The following is a 16373-nucleotide window of genomic DNA, read 5'->3' as shown; positions in this document are numbered from 1 at the left end:
GTTACCATGGCAAAACTAGAAGAGTCTACAATGTTACCCAGCATGTTGCTGGCATTGTTGTGAACAAACAATTTAAGGGCAAGATTCTTGCCAAGAGAATTAATGTGCGTATTGAGCATATTAAGCATTCTAAGATCAGAGATATCTTCCTAAAACGTGTAAAGGAAAATGACCAGAAAAAGAAGGAAGCGAAAGAGAAAGGTACCTGGGTTCAACTAAAGTGCCAGCCCGCTCCACCCAGAGAAGCACACTTTGTGCGAACCAAAGGAAAGGAGCCTGTGCTACTGGAACCTATTCCCTATGAATTCATGGCATGATGGGTGTTAAAAATAAACTAATCTATGGTCTATTAAAAAAGAAAAAAAAGAAAGAAAAACTTGGGACCAGCAGATGATGTAATGCTGTGTGTGCGCGCCAGCCCAAAATCCTGAAAGGAGAATGGAGGAGAAGGGATTGTGGCATGGCCACCACTGGGAAGGAGGGATAGGAGGGTTGATTTCTCACTTTCTGTCTCTCTGGTGAGTACACGTGCCTTACAGCAAACATCTCTAAAGAGAGAGAGAGAGAGCTCATGAGAATAAGAATTAAAGTATAAACTCAGGAAAGCTGGATGCCGATCTAGCATAAATCGTGTCATCTTGTGAGGCTGGTGCCCTTGAGAAGGTTCCTTGTCTATGCCCAGAGACGTCTCTGAGGATATCAGACACATGTTTGCCCATGACCTGGAGCTGGTTGGAGCTGAGGGTGGACTTTAGCATCAGGACTTTCTTGGGGAAACTATTTTTATGTCTCTGTTTCTATCTCTCTTGCTCAGAGAAGAAACAAATAAATTTGTTTTAAAGCATGAGGTTTCTTTAGTGTCAAAAAGTTAAAATATTTTGGGACCAGCAGTTAGCGTAATGGCTGTGTCGCTGGACTCCCACGTAGTTGACTGCGGTTCGAGTCCCAGACCCAGTGGCTTAAACTGATGCCGGGCGCATGTGCATGCATGCCCAAGATCTCGGGAGGAGAATGGAGGAGAAGGGATTGCAGCGTGGCCATCCCCCCTGGGTGGTGATTTCTCGCTTTCTGTCTCTCCGTCTCTCTCTGTCTGTCTGGCAAGTGCACGCACCCTACAGCAAAAACTTCTCCAAAAAAAAAAAGTTAAAATATTTGCATAGTTTTTTTACAATATGCATTTTCCATAAATATAATCCATAACATCTAAAGATGTTGCTTAGAATTGGGAGTACATGTTAATAAATAATTTAGAACATCACCAATTAGGAATTTTGGCTATAATTGCAGAGTATAAAATGCCAGAGTGGCTAAAAAGTTGGCATTGTAACTAGTTTCTTAAAAAGAGCATATCCTTTTTTAAATGTGTAACACCAAAGAGCATTAAACAGATGTGGTATAAAATGTAGTTTTTAAATGAGATTCCTCCCAGTTAATTAGAATCATGGAATGTTGCCAGGAAAAGATAGTTTCCCTGGTCTTAAAACTCTTAGAGAAAAATCTCATATTTCAGAGAAGCTCACTAGCAAAATGTAATCACATTGTTAATTAACAGAAATATACTTCAATATGTGTATAGTTTCAAAGTGATACAACTTGGAATGCACAACTGTGTATTTTTCAGTAAAGACAAGTGGCAAGCAATATTTGAAAGTGTGCAAGCATTAGCTTATTGCCCATAAGCTCCTTTTTAGATTATCATCCAAAGCAAGTGTCAGACAAAACTTCACTACCTATAGAGGCATTATGTGACAAAGCAAGGAACAACCAATATTACAGTCCCTTGTCTTAGCTCAGGTACCTCAAGCCTCAGTCTTCTGGAGCTCCAAAATACCATGTATGGAAGACTGACCTGAAGCAAATACCACAGCATTCCAGAAGCAAGCCTGGGTCTGCCATTCATCAGCCATTCATTAGGTTAAGCTAAATAATGTGGGAGAGGCTACAGGATTCACATGGTTTATGTATTCCAAGTTAGGGAGGATCTATAAACATTTTAAGCTAATTACCACATCTTGAACGTTACTAATTATACAGATTGTTGTGCCCCTGTCGGGAAATTCCCAAGACCACCAAGGAGCCAATTCCGATGCAAGAACACAGGGTCGTTTTAATTCAGGCTTGAGCCAGTCGTCACTGACACAGCCAATCAGAGATGAGAGACCCCGGTGTCAGGCTGGATTTTTATCTGGTTGTTAGGGGGGAGGTTGAGGGATGCTGAGGAATGCACTCAGGGGGCTATACATTGGCTGTAGATTTCAAGAAGCATAGTTGTCTTCTACTGATCGGTTGTCAGACATTTTAAGTTGGGTAAGAAAGTTACTTTAGGTCTCTGGTATTTCCTTTGTTTTTCTCATTGGTCAGCCCCAGTAGGGGGTGATGGTCTTATGACCTTCTCCTATGTAATTGGCTTGCCTCTTTGAAATGGTGCTGATTCTCAGCAAGGTGGGTTTAACAAAATTGAGTCGCCCCATAAAAATGGAGTCACTCTGGTCCTTCAAGATTAGACTGAAGTCCAATAGTTTTAAGCTATTTAGCAAACCATTTACTTCTTCAATTGAAACTTTTCATAGACTAGCTTCAGTGCATAGGCAGTGGGGCACCCTGAGCAATACTGGAGCCATCTGGGTGACCTGGATTTAGATCCTGGATCAACCTGACATGCCTTTTGCATCTGTGTATACTGTGTTCCTGGCTGGCTGGTTATCTGTGGGGAGAACCACCACATGGCCAGATCCTATTGGGCTTGCCTCTCTCTCTCATGAAACAAAGAAATGAAATAAATGTAAAGAAAAAAGTTTTCTAATATTCACTATATTACTAAGAATTTTGTTATTGATAAGAATATATAAGAAATGGTATCTCAAACAGATTTTGACACTTGCTGGGGACCACAATTCATACCTTTCTTCTGGTAAAAATATAAGAATTCTTAGGGATTAAGTATTTTAAGTTATTTTTTTGGAAGTATTTTACCATGTATAAGATTTGCTCTGTGGAATCAGCAGTTGGCGTAATGGCTATGTCGCTGAACTCCCACGTAGTTGACCGCAGTCCGAGTCCTGGACCCGGTGGCTTAAACTCACACCAGGTGCATGTGCGTGCGTGCCCAGGATCCCGAGAAGAGAATGGAGGAGAAGGGATTGTGGCATGGCCATTCCCTCGGGGCGGGGGGCGGGTGATTTCTTGCTCCCCATCTCTCTGTTGCTATCTTTCTGACGAATGCACGCACCCTAGAGCAAAAACTTCTCAAAAGAAAACAAAGAAAAAAGATTTGCTCTGAGAAAAATGGAGAAGTTGTTTATGTAAGAGAGTTTTCAAAACGTTCATGGAAAATAAATATTATGGAAAAAAAATGAGGGCCAGCAGGTTGAATGGGGCTTAAGGCACTGGATTCCACATGGCGGTCTGGGCAGTTCCAGTCTCAACTCAACAGCTTGAAAACATGCATGGTGTGTGGGCATGTGTGCCCAGATTTCAAGAAGAGAATGGAGGAGGAGGGACTGTAGCACAACCATCCCCCACAGGGCATGATTTCTTACTTTCCCTCTCCCTCTTTCTCTCTTGTCTCTCCAACAAGCACGTGTACCCTATAACAAACTAAAAATAAAACAAATAAAAAAATGTGGTCATCCTTATAGCTTGGCAGTCAACGTCCTCCCTCACTCTCTGTCTTTGTGCCCCTCTCTGGTGAATGCGAGTATCCTTCAACAATTGGAAGACAAAAATAAAGAAAATATGCATGAATTTCAAAAAATAAAAAAGTGCTTTTTTGGCACCAAAACAAACTTGTAGTATAATTCCATTTTTCATGAGGTTTTTAAACTGTCCTTTTACTCCTCTCAGCTGGCATTCAATCATGTCTAGCTACTATAGCCAGGTTTTCACTTTCTTTCTCTTTTTATCTACTGCTAATTATTTTTTTCTATGAAAAAGCTCTAATAAGAATGAATCTTTTAGGTAACTTACTTGGGCCTTTTCCCTTTCTAAGTAATATTGTAATAAAATTTTGACATATGTTCATAAATAAATTGTCTGAGAAGTTTTAGTTGCCAGAGATAATGAAGGTTGAAACACTGCCCCTTGAGTGTTTTCTATTCATTAAAATACTTCACATGGAGTATAAGTCACTGATTAGAGCAACTGATTGTCCTAAGCATGTTTTTTAATCTTGCTAATAAGTGCAGACTATTACAATGTCTATACTAAACTTTTAAATACAAATTACATAGATTTCTACTACCAGAAATATAGAGCAGATATACTTTTGCCATATTTAAACAATCTGGATATTATATATAAAGCCAATATCCAAATCTCTAAAAAGTAAAGAAAAAAATAAAAGACTGACCAGGGATTCCAGAACCCAATAAATGATAGTAGTGGGTTTGCTGGATTTTCTCTTTCTGTATTATGACCCAGATTCCAATAACCTGGAAATACAAATAGGCACAGACTGAAACAAACAGCCAGTAGTAAGACCTATCTGTCTACCCAAAGAACCAAGAAGGGATCAGTCTAGCAAGTCAGAAAACAGTGAGAAAATAATGGCTCTCCTCACCCAGACACCAAGAAAGAAAATCGAAGTCCTCACATTAGCCCTCCAGCGAAGATTATTTGAAAAGCCTAAATTGTCACTCTCACAGATGTAACAAGACCCCCCACCTTCCCTCATAGTGCATCAGTGAAGGCTGAGTTGGCAGCATGAACTTTTCTCTCTGCTGAGGGGAAATGAGGCTCTATCCTATGGGGTCAGTGGAGGCCACATGTGGAACCTAGATTTCTACCTGCACCAGCCACTAACACAATGCCTTTCTCCCTTCCTGCTGCAGTGATGTGAGAGGACGTCTAAATGAGAGCCAAGACTTTCACCCCTAGCCACAGTGATGAGGCCATCTTCTACTCCCCTGTGACATTAGTGAAGACTACGTAGGGAAGCAACAGAGAGCACAACTTCTATCCTTTCAACCAGATGTCATCCATGGAGTCTAATGGGAGCCAGAACTCCTAAGTCCACCCAGTAGTCAAGAGGAGTCACAGATTTTAATGACAATAGGGATCAAAGGGGAGACCTGTACTTCTACCCCTATTGACAGTAAGGAAGTACCACATTCTGCTCCTCTACTGTCACAGTGATAGAAAAAAAAAAAAAAAAGAATGAAAAAGAAAAAAAAAAAAAACAGCTGAAACAGAAGACTTAGGAATGATTCAGAATTGCATAATGAACACTGTGCAAGTTTCAGTAGAATATTATTGGTCACACTAAGATGCAGAAAGATTTTAAAACTACAATAAAAAAGTAACCAAAATGTACTAACACTGAGAAGACAGAAACGTTAGAATTATCTGGGTAAAGTTTTAAGCGTCATAAAACAAACAAATAAAACAAAATGAAACAAAAACACTCAAAGTCATTATAGATATGTGAGAGAGGAATTCTAAAATAAAATCTTCAGGTAATACATAAGAAGGTATGTATTAAATACTGATAAAACAACAAAAACCAGGCAGCACAAATGCTGAAATAGAATGGCAGACTTAAGCCCTAACATAGTAATAATTACATTAAGAGACCAGCAGTTGGCATAATGGCTATGTTGCTGGACTCCCATGTAGCTAACTGCAGTTCAAGTCCCAGACCCAGTGACTTAAGCTCACACCAGATGCCTGTGCATGCGTGCCCAAGATCCCAAGAGGAGAATGGAGGAAAAGGGATTGTGGCATGGCATTCCCTCTGGGGAGATGATTTCTTGCTTTCTATATTTCTGTCTCTCTCTGTCTTTCTGGCAAGCACATGTACCCTATAGCAAAAACAAAAAACAAAAACCAAAACTCTCCAAAAAAAATTTTATTAAATGTAAATAAACAAATAATTAAAATAGAGAGATGGGAGAAGGAACTATGAAAAGAAAATTGACCCAATTAATATAAATATATAAATTTAAAAAGACTCTTTATAGGAAAAAAGATAACCTGATCCAATTTTATTCTATTTAAAATAATCTCACTTCAAATATAAAGATGTAGAGAAATTGGGGGGAAAAATGGATAGAAAATATGTCACGTAGACTTAATCAAAAGGAAGAAGAGTGATTGTCCTAATGCCAGATAGGGAAAACAAAAAACAATTATCAAAAACAATAATAAAAATAATTATCAGAGTGATTGATATTTTATAATAATTAAAAGATCAATCTAGGGACCAGCAGTTAGCGTAATGACTATGTCGCTGGACTCCCACGGTAGTCGACTGCGGTTCGCATCCCGGACCCAGGGACGTAAACTCATGCCAGGTGCGTGTGCGTGGGAGCCCAAGATCCCAAAAGGAGAATGGAGGAGAAAGGATTGCGGCGTGGTCATCCCCCCTAGGGGGTGATTTCTCGCTTTCTATCTCTCTGTCTCTCTCTTTCTGTCTGGCGAGCGCACGAGCCCTATAGCAAAAATTTAAAAAATAAAAAATGTAAAAAAAAGATCAATCTACATATCAATCCTAAATGTGTATGCAACAAAAAAACAGACGTACAACAAAAATGAAGCAAAAACTGATGGAAGTGAAAGGAAAACAGTGAAATCCCCAAGGGTAGTTGGAAACTTCAACCCTTCTCTCTCAATAGTTGATAGACTTGACAGACTAACTAGACAGAAAGCCAGTGAAGATATGAAAGGAATTGAACATCACCATGAATCAAGAAAATCTAATAAACAATATTTACCAAAAGTTGAATAAGTGTATCATTTTCAAGTGCCCACAAAACATTTCCAACAAAGAACTTATCCCAGACCATAAAACAAATCTCAAAAATTTAGGAAATTCAAATCATACGCAAAGTCTTGTCTGACTTAAAAAGAATCAAGCAAGAAATCAATAATGAAAGATAGCAGGAAAACCACAAAACACTTGGAAACTAAACAACACATTTATAAATAATACATGGGTCAAAGAGGAAAGACACAAAGGATGTAAAAATGAATGTTGAACTGAGCAAACATGAAATACAACGTGTATTTGTGGAGAATAAAGTAGTGTTGAAACATTTATAGTACTAACTGAACACATTAGATAAGTTTCAAATCAATCATTTAAGCAACCACCTCAAGAACTTACAAAGACTAATGTAAAAGAAGTCCACAGCAAAAAAAAGTATGAAGGAAATAGCAAAGAGTAGAAATGAATAAAATTGAAAATAGGACAATATTAGAGAAATGAATGAAATAAAGCTGTCTTTGAAAAGAGCAATAAAATTGACAAAGAAATAGACAAAAAAATGTCTAACTGATTCAAATATATATATTCATCAAAACAAAGACTTTTCAATAAATAGAAAAAATAAGGAACGATAAAACTTTTAGAAAAAGAATAGTAGAAAAATTTTAGGAACTAGTGCTAGACAGAGCATGTTTCTTAAAAGGAGAATTGGTTAAACTGAACTTTTTTAAGGTAAAACTTTCTCTCTTGCCTTGGTAAGAGGACAAAAAGACAATATACATACAATAAGTAAGTGTCTGCAAATCATATTTGTGACACAGAGCTAGTGCCTTTAACATAAAGGTATAAATAACTCAAAATAACATTAGTAAAGTAATAAATAATCATATTAGGGAATGAGCAAAGGTCCTACAACATTTCATAAGAGTTTAGATGTAGCAAATGAGTACATGAAAAGGTGTTCAATACCATGATCAATTAGGGAAATGCAAATTAAAACCACACTGCCATATCAATACACTTATCAAAATGACTAAGTAAAAAAATGACAACACTAAATGCTGCTGAAAAAGTGATGAACTGGAGCAGAAAGCAGTTAGGAATTCTAACATCAAAGCTAATCCATCCTTACGTTTCCGATCTACCGGAAGTGAAGAGATACATGTATCATTGTTCATCTGCATACAGTCAGGTTAGTTTGTCACAGATAAAAATGTAAGTAAAGAAAAAAATCTATTTATCCAAGTAGAGTCTACATAGCTACCTCAAAAATCATGAAGTGTAATTACTTGATTAAATATTTGACTACTTGCTAACAGAAGTATCATGAAATAGATTAAACTGCACGCTCCCTTTGTTACTGCATAGGAAAGTAGTTTTTACGCCAAAAACCTAGTGACTAAACCAGACGATTTACTACCTTCTTCACAGTTCCGAAGCTGATACCCTGAACCTACTAAGATCATTTATTGAATGAATAAATGATTTGGGGTCAATCCATACATCTCTTATTAAATAATTCTTTTATTGTCATCCATGGCTATCATTAGTAGTATTTGTGAAGTGAAGTGACACAGGCATGTACCTGAGGGTAAATGATTGTTTAAGTAGCATACATTTTATATCAGGGGCCTATTCTGTGATAGTCACATTCCATCAATAAACTAGTGATACAAACATGGAAGTCTATGAACGTTTCCTATCAACATCTGTTACTATTCCATCATTAGATTAAATTAGCTATACTGCTCAAAGAAAAAGCATTAATTGTATTATACCACCTCTGTTTATAATGTTAAATACATATTTATCTGTTTAGCAGTTATTTGTGAAAGATGCTATGCCTACTTTTCTGAGATTAAAAAAAAAAAAAAAGTACTTAGTGTATAACCTCACCCACAGGGTTGTGTTTGGAATTTGTGACACTCTTTGTTGCCTGAGCTCAACCCACCCTCCAGGAGACTGGGTTTGGTCTCAGCAGACCTCTTCCTTATTCCTCGGCTTGTGGCCTCCTTCCCTGTCTATAAAGCAGCAGCACTGCTTCTCTCTGGTGCTTCTTCCATAGACACAACTCTCCCTTAGACCAAATCTGAGAGGATTCTCTGCTTGTAAGGACTCAGTGATTAAATCTGGCCTACTAAGACAATTCAGTATAATCTCTCTTCTCAACATCCAAACCCATAGCCAGATATCTGAATTCTCTTTGACACATAGGTAGCATATTGGTTTATAAGTCTTGAGAGTAAGAGGTGGGCATCTTTGAGGGCTATTATTCTGTTTATCACAAACATCACGTATTTTCCCAACGTAAAATAGGAGTGAAAGTTATAAATTGAGATATGAAATTGTTGCTTTCTTATATTTCACTATCTCCCCCCATTTTTTACTCGACTCTCATCTGGACTCTTCTTTTCTCTTCCATTTTGTTAAATATCCACCACCTTAAATCCATCTGTTTTCCAAAGTCTTCTATTCAATTACTATCAGCTGCTTACTGTATTCTTTTGTTTCTCTAAATTTATTATTAAAATAATCTCAGGTTGGTGGTTCCCATTCCTACCTCTTTCTGTTACAAAAAATACAAAAGTGGTCTCAGTAGATTGTAAAATAACACATTTTTACTCCTCAAAATACAATGAAGATTAAAAAAAAAGTTATAAACATTTTTAACTTAGATCGGTATTAAAATATATCATTGGTTACATTTGTGATTTAAGCTTATTCCCCTATACATTTGAATGGAAACTGTTTTAACTTTTGTGTCTAGTTTATGGTTTTTAAATTTTATTTACACTACTTTTTTTTAGTTTTTGCCATAAGGAAACATATGCTCATCAGCGAGACAGAGAGGGAAAGTGAGATTCACCCTCAGGGTGGTGGTCAAGCCTCTTCCTTCATTCTCCTTCTAGGAGTTTGGATACGCACGCACATGCTCCCAATGTGATTTTCAAGTCAGTGGTCTGGCACTTGAACCGTGGTCAGCTGTGTGGGAATCCAGCACCTTAAGCATCATGCCATACATGTGCTGGCCCCTAGCTATATTAAATTATTAGTGCTGTAATTTAACATGTAAGATAATGTGGCATTTGAACAGCACATTTCACTTGTACATTAAAAAATATTGAAAGGACTGGCAGGTGGCATGATGGTTAAGGACACTGGACTCTCACATGACTGACCACGGTTTGAATCCTGGACCTAGAGGTTTGCTTTCTCACTTTCTCTCTCTATCCTTCTCCCTCTGTCCCTCTCTGGTCAAATTTAAATAAATAAATAAATAAATAAAGTTAAATAATCCTTTACAAAAATATTGAATATTGTTATGGAAACTGGGGAACAAGTGAAAGGAGAATGGAAGAAGGGAAGAGTGTAGGGATTTTTAATTTAGGGGAAAAAATAGACAAGACATTTTTGGGACACAGATATGGTTTATTACCTGTTGATGATGGCGTGTATAGTTTTCTCAACTGGACTGGTCTGAGGTGTATAGAATACTAGGTAAATTCTCTTTACAATCTAAATTATGTATAGCAATTGAATGTATAAATAATAATACTAAATTAAAAAATATGAAAAAGTATGACAAAGATGCATTGCCTGCTGTTTGAACATGCACCAGTTCTTAAATGAACTCCTTCCCATTTCCCTTTTTATAAAATAGAATTGATAATATCTGATTCTTCATTTTAACCTTTGATTTTGAGGACCAGATAAGCATGTAAGATAGTTAAGGTGAAATTAATAGGGAGTTTAATTAAATAAGCTAAAATATATTTTGAAAAATAATCAAAATTCCAGCTCTAATTTGATTATTCTGATAGTCAAAAACACAAGATCAAAAAGGCTTATTTCATAACTTACCTTTATATTTATTTTGTTCTCATATACTATATATTTCTAAGCATGCCACGTGCTTTAAACTATGATTTCTATTACTAGGAAGAATTAAAATTTTTTTTCTGTTCTTACCATTAAATGAAAAAAATCTTCACTTTGACTAGTTTATCATCTCAGCAAAATGGAAGGGTGTACACAAATGGATATCATACCTGCAGAAAGTATAAATGTGCACTAAAAGAAAATAAAGAAATAATACTCAATATGGGGCCAGCATTTAGCATAATGGCTATGTCTCTGGACTCCCATGTAGTCAACCACGGTTTGAGTCCTGGACCCGGTGGCTTAAACTCACACCAGGCACTTGTGCGTGCATGCCCAAGATCCCAAGAGGAGAATGGAGGAGAAGGGATTGCAGTGTGGCCATCCCCCTTGGGGGGTGAGTTCTTGCTTTCTGTCTCTCTGTCTCTCTCTGTCTTTCTAGTGAGTGCACATGCCCTATAGGAAAAATGTCTCCAAAAACAATAAATAAATAAATAAAAATAAATAAATAATACTCTATCTCTACTGACAGAGGCTAAATTTTCCCAGAAATCTTAAGAAAAGATTAAACCCAGTATTTTTCATATCATTGACTACAAATAGGCACTTAAAATTGTTAAGTGATTTATATACTAAACAACATATAATGATTATTCTGTTGCAGTAAGGCCTATAATAAGCCTATGATTATTCTCATATAGTAAGGCCTATTATAAGCCTATGATTAAACTATCCCTATCAGCAGATAAGAAAACTGAGACTCAGAAAGATTTAAGTAATATTTGATCTTTAGTGCAGGTATTAAATAGCCATGCCAAGATTTAAACCCAAGTCACTTTGATTTTTGAAACCTGTGCCTTTTTGCTCTGCTTCATGAATACTATGATCTTCTATTCTGCTTCAGTACTAAACCAAAATTAATTATTCTGCTCAATAAAAGTTCTTTTTAGCAAATAGACTGTTTTTTAGCAGGAAAATTGATTAAACACTCATTTGCCAAAAGCTAGAGTTATAGCAAAAACTGTCTTTGTTTAATTTTAGTTAGATTCTATTTAAAAATAGGTAATTTGGGGGCCAGCAAGCGGTGTGATGTTTAAGGGTGTTGGACTCCCACATGGCCATTGGTGGTTTGAGTCCTGGACCTGGCAGCTTGCTTTATCACTGTCCCTCTCTCTGTCTCTCTGTCTCTCTGTCTCTCTCTGTCCTTCTCTGGTCAAATTAAGATAAGTAAATAAATAAATAAAGTTAAATAAAATAATTCTTTTAAAAAAATTGGTAATTTTACTTTTTATTAAAAGTCAATAGAAAATGCCCTCTTAACTGTCTCAAACAGAGGACAATAACAAGACCAAACAACAGCACCAAAAAGGAAAATCTTCGATTGCTAGTAGTACTCTGCCTACAGAGGATTGCAGAGCTAGTGCTTAACTTAATATTTGATTTTTAGTTTTTAATTTATACTAATTCATAATTTGGCTTATAATGTAAATTGTCACTCAGTTTATACCAGACTTTGCAATCATTAAAATTCCAGAAGAGTGGGGACCAGCAGGTGGTGTGGTAGTTAAGGCACTGGACACTCCCACATGGCCGACCAGGGTTCAAGTCCTGAATCTGGTGGCTTACTTTCTCACTTCCTCTCTTTCTCACTGTTACCCTCTGTCTCTCTCTGGTCAAACTAAAAAAATAAATAAGTAAATGAATGAATAAATAAAATAAAATAAATAATTATTAAAAAAAATTCTAGAAGAGAAATTCTAAACTTGAATTCCTACTCTGACTCACAGACCTCAGAGATTCACATTTCTAAGACTATGTTCATGACTGAATGTCTTCAATTTATTTTACATTAAATAAAATTATACATTGAGTGAAAGTAATGCTTTAACCATCATAACATTTGGCATCAAAATATATTTTAAACTTTGGAATATAATTGTTAAATTTTAAAATTGTACATTGCACACTTTCTGATCAAAACGTGATGTCACTTCTCGATTAAAATAATATTTAAAACCCACAAACTCTTAGGGTGAAACACAAAATTTTTACTATGTTTCAAAAGATCCCCCAGAAGATGATCCTTGGTTCCCTCTCCAACCTGATATATTCTTCATGTCTGTAATCAAGTTATATAGGTTTTCATTTAATTACTTGAACTTTCCAAGAACTTTCTTACCTCAAGTTCTGTGTTCCTAATTTCTCTGATAAGAATGTTCTTTACTATATACATAGTTATCTAATTGTTAGTTTGCAATTCTTAAGCTCAAGATAACTTATTTTCACACAAAATTTAATTATATTTAGTTACTCATATCACAATTATGTATATAATACTGAGTGCCTGCATGATCCAGATACTTTCAGAAGTATACAGATATGGCAATGAACAAAAATTGTCCAAAATATTTTATCCATAGATTTAGTCCTACATACTCCATTTCAGAGTGGTAAGCTCTGGTAACAATACAATATGAGGCTAATTTTGTCCTCATAGATATTTTGGTAGGAAATATCCCACGTCTGTTTATAAATAATCTTAGCTAATATGTAAGAAATTTACACAGTGAAACTTACTTTGAAAATCATAAGTATAATTCATTGTATTGTTAATGGAACTTGAAAGAAAAGCCACTTGATCTTGAAATAATGTGTTCAGATTCACAGATCCTGATACAGGGAATAAACAGTGGACTCTATGGTAGCACTGCACCTGCTTTTGTTCCTCACAGTCAGATCTTCATATCTGTGAAATTCAGGTTTCCGAATATTCACTCTCTAAGGTCTCATTTTGGGAGCTTCCCACTACTAGTGTACTTAATTATAAAGTACTTATGTTTATAATTAGTCTTATAATTCACTCCGTAACTATTACTATGATTATACTTATAAATTATCTTTAGCAATCACTGTTACAATATTGCTCATAGTTCCAGGTAGCGGTCATTACTTTTTACAACCCCTCATTTAAACTACTTGCATATCATCCCTTCTTGGGATAATTAGTTCTATAAACTCATTGACAACTTAATCTGTCCTAAAGTGTCTCCTTCATGCTTTTTAAGTGTGCACATATGTGTTTCATGGGGATGGGTGGAGGCAGAGATGATATTGCTATATTGTGTCCTGAGGCTAGATTAACATATGTAGGATCACATTCACTTGTCCACACTACCTTATGAGAATCCTATTTAATTCTCTACAATAAATCTGAATAAAAGAAAACCTTTTCAGTTTCTGTGTTAGGGAACAACAGTAACACTGTGTTCCTAGAACACCATGGATCTATGAACCCTGATTAAATGAATGCATGCAGAGACCAGCAGTTAGCATAATGGCTATGTCACTGGACTTCCACATAGTCGACCACAGTTTGAGTCCCGGACCCAGTGGCTTAAACTCATGCTGGGCGTGTGTGCATGTATGCCCAAGATCCCAAGAGGAGAACGGAGGAGAAGGGATTGCGGTGTGACCATCCCCCACTGGGGGGTGATTTCTCGCTTTCTATTCTCTCTGTCTCTCTGTCTGTCTGGTGAGCTCACACGCCCTATAGCAAAAACCTCTCAAAAAAAAAAAAAAAAAAGAGGGCATACATGCTCAGAAAATACGGCCTTCCTGCTTAAAAACAACAGGAAGTCATTAGATGGGTATGTTTATCTAATAAATGTGTTCTTCCAATTTCAAAGTGTTCTATCCAGAATCAGGCATCATTTAGCCATACCTCCTCTAATCTAGAAAATCACCTTATTTTTCTGATTTTCTGAAAAATACCTTTTCTTCCCCCTTTGCTTAATAAATATGGAGGACGAAAGAGGCTTAGTGGGCTCATCCTGGTATGGCCTCTCCCACTCCTTCTTGACTCCAATCTCTGAATCTCAAATACTGACACTTTCAGGTGACTGTGACACATGGAAGAATCACGTCCATGTGCATGTAAATCCTGCTGTATCACTTTGAATTATACACTGAGCACTTTTTTTTTCCTTTTTTGGCTTAGGTACACATGCGTGCAAGCATGCTAACAACATGCTAATTTGATTCTACATGCAGATAAATAATTTTACCTTTTTAAAAAACTTCAACATGTAGTCATCGAATATTGGTTATGTGGTTGGCACCAGAGGTCAAAGTTCATAAACTAGAATTTGAAGATTTTGTATCCATTAGAATAACCAAAAATTTACACTTAGTCTTAGCCAAAAGAAGATTCAAAAGCTATTCCAAAATTAAATAAATAAATAAAATCAATATATGACACAGTAAAAGCAAATTCAGTGTATCATGAGAGCATAGCAACAAGATAAAATAAAACCTTATCAAGAACTACTAGAAAAGGATTTCTCTTGGAGCAAGCATATGGCATAATAGTTATGTCACTGGACTGCCACATAGAGGACCGTGGTTCAAGTCTTGCATGCATGCCCAAGATACTGAGAGGAGAATGAAATGTTGCAGATAATCAGATGCCGAGAAATGGAAAGCAGCACTCGGAGAGATTAGGAGAACTGTTGATTACTTCAGTGGGCCCAGAGGAGTTAACACTCTAAATCTCCAGCAAAACTGGGGATTGGACAAGGCCTTCTGTGGGGGTAAGTGGGGAATGGGAGGTCTCAGGGTGGGGATTGGTCTCAGATCCTACCTTACACAGTGTCAAAAAGAGGAGTCATAGAAGCAGGAAATCTCATCTATTCAAGGTACCAATCCATTCAAGGTACTAATCCATTCAAAGTACTAATCTACCCAAGGTTTTCAGGTTACCCTGTAGCTCCAGGGAGGGGCAGTAAGTTTGCTGGAGGGCAGAAACCTTAGACAGCTATCAGCCCTGAGTTATTAGTTATAGGAATTTAAGAGTTTATAATGGAGACCTCCTCCAAGATGGAGTCTTGCCTGCTTCAGAAGAAGAGATTATGGTGTGGCCAGTCTTCAACAGGAGTGATTTCTCACTCTGTTTCTCTGCCTCTCTCTTTCTCCAGTGAGCACAAGCACTCTATAGCACCATTTCCTCAAAAATGGGGGAGGGGGTGTTTTCTCTTATAGGGGACAACTGAGTTGAGACCTGAAGCATGAACAAGAGTGCACCATATGAACATTTGAGGAAGTGTTTCAGGCCAAAGGAAGAAGAGCATGTTCAACAGATAAAGATGTGGCATGGTCCATGCAATATAAGATGTATATTGTAACTGGACCAAAAAATGTTTGTTCTTAAATAGTTCATGGGAACTGAAAAAAAAAGGGTGGATAGAAATTGTAAGTTTATTGAAGCTACCATAAAGAATTTGGGCTTAATATATCCCAGAGGGAAAAATTCCACAAGTGGATACTTTAATTCCAGGATTTAATTTTCTTGTAAAACCAAGAGTCATTTTATAGGAACACTGTCAATTTTCCTGCCAACAATACACTGCTACTTCTAATGTCATCTAATACTATTTCATTTTCTACAAGAGACATGTCCTACCTCTAACCTAAGTTAATCATCTTATTGCATGTAGAGACATGTTTGGAGAGAGGCCCTGAGGGTGTGGGGACATGCTCTGAGCAAACACCACCTGTCCCTTTGGGCTATGGCAGAACCTTGCAATTTGTCCTTTCCTTGACCCTTGCTGCAGGCAGAGCAAAGGGTGGAAATTGCTAGGGGCCTTTCAACAGACACATCTGATGGAATTCAGGGAACATCTTGACCCCAATTAGCAAAGTCCAATCCCTGCTCTGCCTCTGTAAGATTCTTTAGCCTTATCTGTATGTGATGGCATCTGCCCTATGGTGAGATTCTTTAGCCTTATGTATCTTC

General features: G+C 36.9%; 1 pseudogene; it reads left to right on the top strand.

Annotated features, from left to right (window-relative positions):
- The first annotated feature begins 7748 nt into the window (after window positions 1-7748).
- LOC102477228 (heterogeneous nuclear ribonucleoprotein H-like) overlaps window positions 7749-16373 on the top strand; it is a 38927-nt pseudogene continuing 30302 nt past the window's right edge.

The sequence above is a fragment of the Tupaia chinensis genome, unplaced genomic scaffold, assembly GCF_000334495.1.
Source record: "Tupaia chinensis unplaced genomic scaffold, TupChi_1.0 Scaffold137991_1, whole genome shotgun sequence".
Classification (NCBI taxonomy): domain Eukaryota; kingdom Metazoa; phylum Chordata; class Mammalia; order Scandentia; family Tupaiidae; genus Tupaia; species Tupaia belangeri.
This window is presented reverse-complemented; position numbering and strand designations above follow the sequence as displayed.